Source organism: Nicotiana tabacum, chromosome 23 (genome assembly GCF_000715075.1).
Source record: "Nicotiana tabacum cultivar K326 chromosome 23, ASM71507v2, whole genome shotgun sequence".
NCBI lineage: Eukaryota > Viridiplantae > Streptophyta > Magnoliopsida > Solanales > Solanaceae > Nicotiana > Nicotiana tabacum.
Genome location: NC_134102.1, coordinates 113051801 through 113060287, shown reverse-complemented (window position 1 = coordinate 113060287; position 8487 = coordinate 113051801).

Sequence of the window (8487 nt, the reverse complement as noted above, 5' to 3'; positions counted from 1 at the left end):
TTACCCATAAGTGGAGCATAATAGAAGGACTCGCCTCAATATTCAGAACCGAATCAAATTAAGGAAAAATATCTTTTTATAACAAATCAGGATCATACCTGTAACGGCACCATCTAGTGTATCGGCCTCAGTCAAATCATAGTGATTATATCAACGGGTCGGGCCTCCACCTCTTAGGCACCTTCTACCTGTCTGTCCCCCACCCCTAACTGGTTGTACACGTGGGGTAGTAGCTGCACTGGGTACATAGTCTCAGTGTTCTGATAAAATCCATCCCTCCCAAGTCTGGGACAATGTCTTATAATGTGCCTAGTGTCACCACACTCATAACAGTCCCTCTGAGGTCGCGGATGCTAGTACTGAGTATGTGACGGATAACTGGAATAACTACTGTAAAAATCTCGTGTCGGTGGTGCACTATAAGAACCTACTGGGCAACCCGAGTAATCTGATGTGCGGACTGAGCTGGCCGACTGCTCGAACCTCCGCCATAATGGGTCATAGCTGAAGAGTAAAATCCACTGAACCCTCCAGAGGTTCGAGACCTTTTGGCCTTCTTAGACTCCCGTTCCTCACCTAAAACACCCTCAATCCTCCTTGCAATCTCCACTACTTGCTGAAATGGAGTATCAGTTTGCAACTCTCGAGCCATGCATATTTTAAGATCATAATCGAGTCCCTCAATGAATCTGCGGACCCGCTCTCTGACGGTAGGAACCAAAGTAGGTGCACGACGAGCTAACTCACTGAACCTAATGGCATATTCTGACACTGTCATGGTGCCCTGACGCAACCGTTCAAACTCTGTGCGCCACGCATCTCGGAGGGTCTGGGGAACAAATTCCTTCAAAAACATCTCTGAAAATTGAGCCCAAGTAGGTGGTATTTCATCGGCTAGTCTACCTTCTTCATAGATTTCCCACCATTGATACGCTGCGCCTGAAAGTTGAAATGTAGTAAAGGCAACTACGCTCACTTCCACAATACCCATGGTACGGAGAATACGGTGACAATTTTCTAGAAATCCTTAGGCATCCTCTGTAGCCGTGCCACTGAAAGTAGGTGGATTGTACCTCTTAAACCTCTCAAGTCTCTTTTGTTCTTCATCTGATGCCTCTGGCGTGACCTCAGGCCGAACCGAAATAACAGGTTGTACCGGTACTACACCCGGAACCTGACCAACGTGAACCTGCTGCTTTGGAGTTGTGGTAGGAGTCGGAGCTACTCCCCCAATCTCCGGAATATTTGGTGCAATAGAGAATAATCCCGCCTATGTTAATGTACCAAACATACTCAGGAGCTGTGCCAAAGTCTCTTGAAGTCCGGGGGTAACAACAGGTGCTTCTGGTACCTGTCCCCCAACTGGAGCTACTGGTGGCTCCTGCACTGTTGTTCTGACAGGTGCTCTAGTCACGGCACGTGCCCTTCCTCGACCTCTTCCTCGACCTCTACCTCAGCCCCTACCTCTTCAGCCCTAGTAGTATGTGCGGATGCCTGCTCAGCTAACCCGGTAGCACGTGTCCTCACCATCTGTGAGAGAATGAAGATACAAAGGTTTAAATTCTAAATTCAACAAATTCTGCACGACAAGAATGAAAGAAATGGAAATTTTCTAACAGTTCTATAGCCTCTCGAAGATAAGTAGAGACGTCTCCGTACCGATCCGCAAGAATCTACTAGACTCGTTCGTGACTCGTAGAACCTATGAACCTAGAGCTCTGATGCCAACTTGTCACGACCTAAAATCCCACCACATGCGTCGTGATGGCACCTAGTCTCTAAGACTAGGTAAGCCGATTTAAATTACATTTTGAAGCCATTTTGTTTTTGAAACTAACAGCGGAAATAATTACAATATACAACCTCCCAAGATCGGTAGTACTGAGTCACGAACTCTAACTGAATACATGGAATGATCACGAGGACCGAGTATACAATACTGTTTGATTAGAAATTAACAATATAATAAAATAAAAAGACTCCAAGGGATTGCGATGGCCAAGCAGCTCTACCTTGAATCCTTACGATCCCGCTTTAACTCTACTCAAGTCCGATATCTCCAATACCTAGCTCTGCACAAAAATGTGCAGAAGTGTAGTATGAGTACACCACGGTCGGTACCCATTAAATATCAAGACTAACCTCAATGGAGTAGAGACGAGGTACAGTCAAGACACTCACTAGTCTAATAACCAGTGCAATATAATATACAAAAATACTAGGAAACATATAGCAATAAGGGCAGGATAAAACAACTAGTGGTATGCGCAACAAGACAACAAGAATACCATAAATATCACTCATAAATTAATAAATACATGTACGCCCAATTAATTCAAGTTTTTCAAATAAATATCCTTCATATATAATTCTTCTAAATAACTCTCTTTTAAATGTAGTTTTCTCAAATAATTATTTTTCAAATATAATTCTTTTAATAAATCTTTTCAAATATAATCTCCTCAAATAAATATCTTTTAAATATAATTCTTTCATATAATTCTTTTTGAATAAAAATCCTTCCAAATAAATATTTTTGAATATAATCCTTTCAATTAAAAAGTCACCATGTGACACCTCATTTCATAATCATAAAAAAAATATGGGTCTCGGCCCATTTTTATATATTTCGTAAATACGGGTCTCAGCCCATTTTTTATATTTTCACGGCACCTCGTGCCCATAATTTAATCATATCACAACTACACGGATAATTCGCGTGCCAATTATCATTATCATTTCATCCCATCACCTCGTGCCCACATTTTATATCATAACTGCATGGACAATTCACGTGCCAAATATCCTTATTATTTAGTCACGGCACCTCGTGCCCACATTTCAATTTATAATCCGCCTGGCAATAGCCACAAACTCTCAATTTCAACATAAATCAGATTGTTATCAATTTACCAACAACAAGACAAATTGCACAAGGTATAAAAGTAAACACAAGAAAATCACAACATCACATGAAAATTATCAACACCACAACCCCACATCATCACATATCATCCCTGACAATAGCCACCCTTATCGCTCTTATTTCCACCCTTATCACTCCTATAGCCACCCTTATCGCTCCGCCCGTACAGTATCAATAGCCACACTTATCGCTCTTATTACCACCCTTATACTCACATAATATCAATGGTGAAATGCCACCCTTATCTCCCCAAAATAATAACTCACACAACACAATAATTTACACGGAAAATTAACGACGGCAACATAATAAAATCAATTCATATCACAATTTGCTCAATGGCCACAACCAAATTCCAAAGATATAACAAAATTAATTAATTTCACAACAGATAGCCCAAGGATCCACACAATGTATATAACACCCAAAAATAATCAATAGATATAAAAATTACTCAGCATAAAGCAAAACCTTCATTAATGCAAATTTAGATAATTATATTAACACTTATTCTTTAGCTCGCTTAAATTAATTATTTGCATAAGAAAATTCATATTGGAATTAATTTTCAAGAAATATTAAACCAACAATATTCACGAAATTTCATAAATATTTCAAGTAACAATCACATCAAATTATCATATAAAAACAAATTCAACAATAAGGATTTAGGCATGGCAAACAGATGATTTAAAAAGTTTCCACAATTTTCCAATTTACTACTACAATAATGCCTAAGACTTTAATTCAATGAATTTTGCACGTATAAACCCGAGTATGTACTCGTCACCTCGCGTACACGGCTTTTCACATTTCACAAATGGCACATAAGACTCAATGCCTAAGAGGTAATTCCCTCACTCGAGGTTAAGCAAGACAATTACCTTTTTGAAGTTATGCCGATATTCCAAAATTGCCTTCTTGCTTGAATTGACCTCCGGACCGCTCGAATCTAGTTATAATTATTCGATACAGTCAACAAAAATTATAGAATCAATTCCATAAGAAAACACTATATTTTTCAATAAAAATCTGAAATTAACTAAAAACTTCGCTCGTGAGACCCACGTCTCGGAATTCGGCAAAAGCTACGAAATACGACAACCCATTCAATTACGAGTCCACCCATACCAATTTTATCAAATTCCGATAATAACTCGACCTCCAAATCTTAAATTTTCGTTTTTGAAAGATTTTGCAAAAATCTTGATTTTTCTTCCATAAATTCACGGATTCATGATGTAAATGAGTATGGAATCATGAAATAAAATCAATATAGGATAAGGAACACTTACCCCAATATTTTTTCGTGAAAATCACCCAAAAATCGCCCAAGAACCGTGCTCCAAAAATCCAAAATAAAATGAAAGAAATGACAATTTTTGGTCCTTAAGTTTCTGCCCATTCGTCACTAAAAGTCCATTTTCCGTCACTAAAAGTCCACACCAGAATTTGCTTGTACCAATCTTCATTCAATCTATCATAACTTTATGAACAAATGTCCAAATAATAAATGGTTTAACTTTCTGAAAACTAGAATCAAAGGACTACAACTTTGATGTTTTGATAATTTTATGATTCCTTATGAATTGTGAGATATAAGCTTCCCAATTCGGCTCCACGCATCAGAAATTTCTGGCGAAACTGCCTTACCAGCCTTAATTCAGTCCATCATAACTTTCTGTACAAATATCCAAATGATAAATGGTTTAATATTCTGGAAACTAGAATCAAAGAGCTACAACTTTAATGTTTTAAACATTTTCATATTCCTTATAGACTGCGAGATATAAGCTTCCAAAGTTGGCTCCACGCACCAGAAATTTCTGGCGAACAGCTCTGCAACAGAAATTTTCAGCAACCCTCTTTGTCCGAAATCCATTCCGTTTACCTTCCGAAATCCACCCGAGGCCCTTGGGACCTTAACCAAATATACCAACATATCCTAAAATACAATATGAACTTAGTTGAGGCTTCAAACTATGCCAAACAACGCCGAAATTACGAATCGCGCATCGAATCAAATTATGAGTTTTCAAATCTTCCAACTTTTATATTTTGCGCCGAAACGTATCAAATCAATTCTGATTGACCTCAAATTTTGCACACAAGTCATAAATGACATAACGAAGCTATAAAAATTTTCAGCACTGGATTCTGACCCCGATATCAAAAAGTCAACCCCCCGATCAAACTTCCCAAATATTCATCTTTCGTCATTTCAAGTCAAATTCCTCTATAAACCTCTAAATAATTTTTCGGACATGCCCCTAAGTCTATAATCACCATACGAAACTATTGACATCATCAAAATTTCATTCCGGAGTCGTTTGCTCAAAAGTCAACTCTCCGATCAATTCTTTCTATTTAAGCTTCTAAATAAGAATTGTTCCTTTAATTTAATTCTGAATCTTCAGTAATTAAAACTCGACCACACCCGCGGGTCATAATACATATTACGAAGCTGCTCGAAATCGTAAGTCACTGAGCGAGGCGTTAATTCTTAAAACGACAAGTCGGGTTGTTACATCAACCTGGAACCCAAAGCTTCTTGCAAGCTAGACCAAAATCTGGATGTAAACCTTGGATCTCTATCAGACACAATAGAAACAAGGATTCCATGCAGCCTCACAATCTCATTAATGTATAATTCTGCCAAACGTTCCAGTGAGTAGTCCATTCTGATTATCAAGAAATGAGCACTCTTAGTTAGTCTATCTACAATGACCCAAATTGTATCATGATTCCTTTGAGTGCGTGGAAGTCCAGAAACAAAGTCCATCATTATCCTTTCCCATTTCCACTCAGGTATTGACAAGGGTTGAAGTAGACCAGCTGGGACTTGATGTTCAGCTTTTATTTGTTGACATACCAAGCATTTAGAAATGAACTCTGCAATGTCTTTCTTCATACCACTCCACCAGTAGTGCTCCCTGATGGTCCGGTACATTTTAGTACCTCTAGGATACATTGCATAAGGTGAACTATGTGCTTCAATCATGATCTGCTTCCTCAATTCATCACCATTAGGAACACACAACCTATTTTTATAAAATAAGGTATCATCTTTCTTCAATGTAAAATCTGATTCTCTTCCACTTTTCAACCTGTTTCACAAGCTTCTCATCTAACTTCTGCACTTTTTGGACCTGCTCAAGTAAGACTGGTTTGACTTGCAAATTAGCAATGATAGAACCATTAGAATTAAATGAAAGACAAGCATTCATGGCTCTTAATTCAAGAAGCAAGGGCAAAGGACTTAGAGTTAAACTTGCAAGGGAATTGCGACTCAACGCATTTTCAACCACATTAGCTTTACCAGGATGATAATCAATCGTGCAATCATAATCTTTGATGAGTTCAAGCCATCTACGTTGTCTCAAGTTTAACTCTTTTTGTGTACCCAAGTACTTCAAACTCTTGTGATCAGTAAATATGTGACATTTTTCCCTGTACAAGTAATGCCTCCAAATTTTTAAGGCAAAAACAATGGCAACAAGTTCAAGATCATGAGTGGGATAATTCAACTCATGCGATTTCAACTTTCGAGAGGCATAAGCAATTACTTTCCCTTCTTGCATCAAAACACAACCCAAGCCACAGTGAGATGCATCACTGTATACCATATAATATTTCTATTCAGTTGGCAAAGAAAGTATTGGAGCTTGTGTCAACAAAGATTTGAGCTTTTCAAAGCTCTTTTGACACTTGTCATCCCATACAAATTTGGCGTCTTTCCCCAAAAGTTTGGTCAAAAGAGAAGCTATAATAGAGAAGCCCTTCACGAACCTCTTATAGTATCCTGCTAAACCCAAGAAACTTCTGATCTCAGTTGGAGTTTTAGGAGGTTCCCAATCAAAAATAGCTTAAATCTTACTAGGATCAACCTTCACACTTTCAACTAATACAATATGCCCCAAAAATGCCACTTCACTCAGCCAAAATTCACATTTGGAAAGCTTCGCGTAGAGTTGCCTCTCTTTCAGAATTTGCATGACAATCCGGAGATGCTTATCATGATCTTCTCTATTCTTGGAATAGACTAAAATGTCATCAATAAAAACCACTACAAATTAATCAAGGTAAGGCTTGAATACACGGTTTATTAGATCCATAAATGCAGCAGAAGCATTTGTCAAACCAAATGGCATTACCAAAAATTCATAATAGCCATACCTAGTCCTAAAAGTAGATTTTGGAATATCTTGCTCCCTCACGTGCAACTGATAATATCCAGACCTAAAGTCAATTTTTGAGAACAAGCTGGTACCCTTTAGTTGGTCAAACAAGTCATCGATTCTAGGCAGTGGGCATTTGTTCTTGATTGTTACCTTGTTCAGCTGTCGGTAATCAATGCAAAGCCTAAGAGTGCCATCTTTCTTTTTCACAAATAAAACAGGAGCTCCCCAAGGCGAAATACTGGGACGGATAAAACATTTCTCAAGAAGTTCTTGCAATTGAGCCTTCAACTCTTTTAATTCAGCTGGAGCCATTCTATAAGGAGCGATAGAAATAGGAGTAGTTCCGAGGACTAGCTCTATAGGAAATTCAATCTCCCTTTCTGGAGGCAACCCAAGAAGATCATCAGGAAAGTCGCACACGGTTGGTATGTCCTTAAGACTTGGACTCCCCAATCGTGTATCGACTATATGAGCAAGATAAGCATCACAACCTTGACAAATCATCTTCCTTGCCAAGACCGCAGAAATAATATTAGCTGTCAATGATCTTTCTCCTTGAACTACTACGTGTGAGTATGCAGGAGTTCTAAAAGTCACTTGCTTCAACGTACAATCAACCAATGCATGGTGCCTATGGAGCTAATCCATACCAACAATAACATCATAGTCTTGGAGGGCATTTCAAGCAAGTATGCAGGGAAGACCAGATTTTGAATCATGAATGGACAATCTCGGTAAATCCTGTTAACAACAGCCTGATGACCTAATGGACTCGTGACCAGCATATCAAAGTCAAGTCTCACAGATTTAACAGTATCAGGAAATGCAAATGATGAGCAAACATAAGAGTGCGAAGATCCAGGATCAAATAATGTAACAACAGATATGCCAAATAAGTGAATTTACGAACAACCACGTCCGGGCCATCTTGGTCATTCTTCTGTCTCATAGCATAGACTCGTGCAATAGATCTCGACCCACTAGTCTGATTAGCTCCACCCGAACCCGCCGCTTGCATATTTCTAGGTCTTGCACCACTATTAGCTTGAGAATGAGTAGTGATAGGCTTTTGAACTGAGCCCTTTGTATGTGTATAGGAAAGAGGATTAGGATTAGGACAATCCTTCACTTTATGATCCATACCTCCACAATTAAAACAAGCACTGGAAGCTCTTCTGCAGGCACCATAGTGATTCTTTCTACACTGTGCACAAGTAGGTGTATAAGTTTTGCCTTGGCCATAACTTGGAGTACTAGCAGTATAGAAATTTGGCTTATTCTGCTTATGATATGATGATTTATGTGCACTTTCAGTCTTGGAATAGTCAAACTTTCCCTTCTTGGATGGACCGTCATAATCTGAATTACCCTTCCTAAACC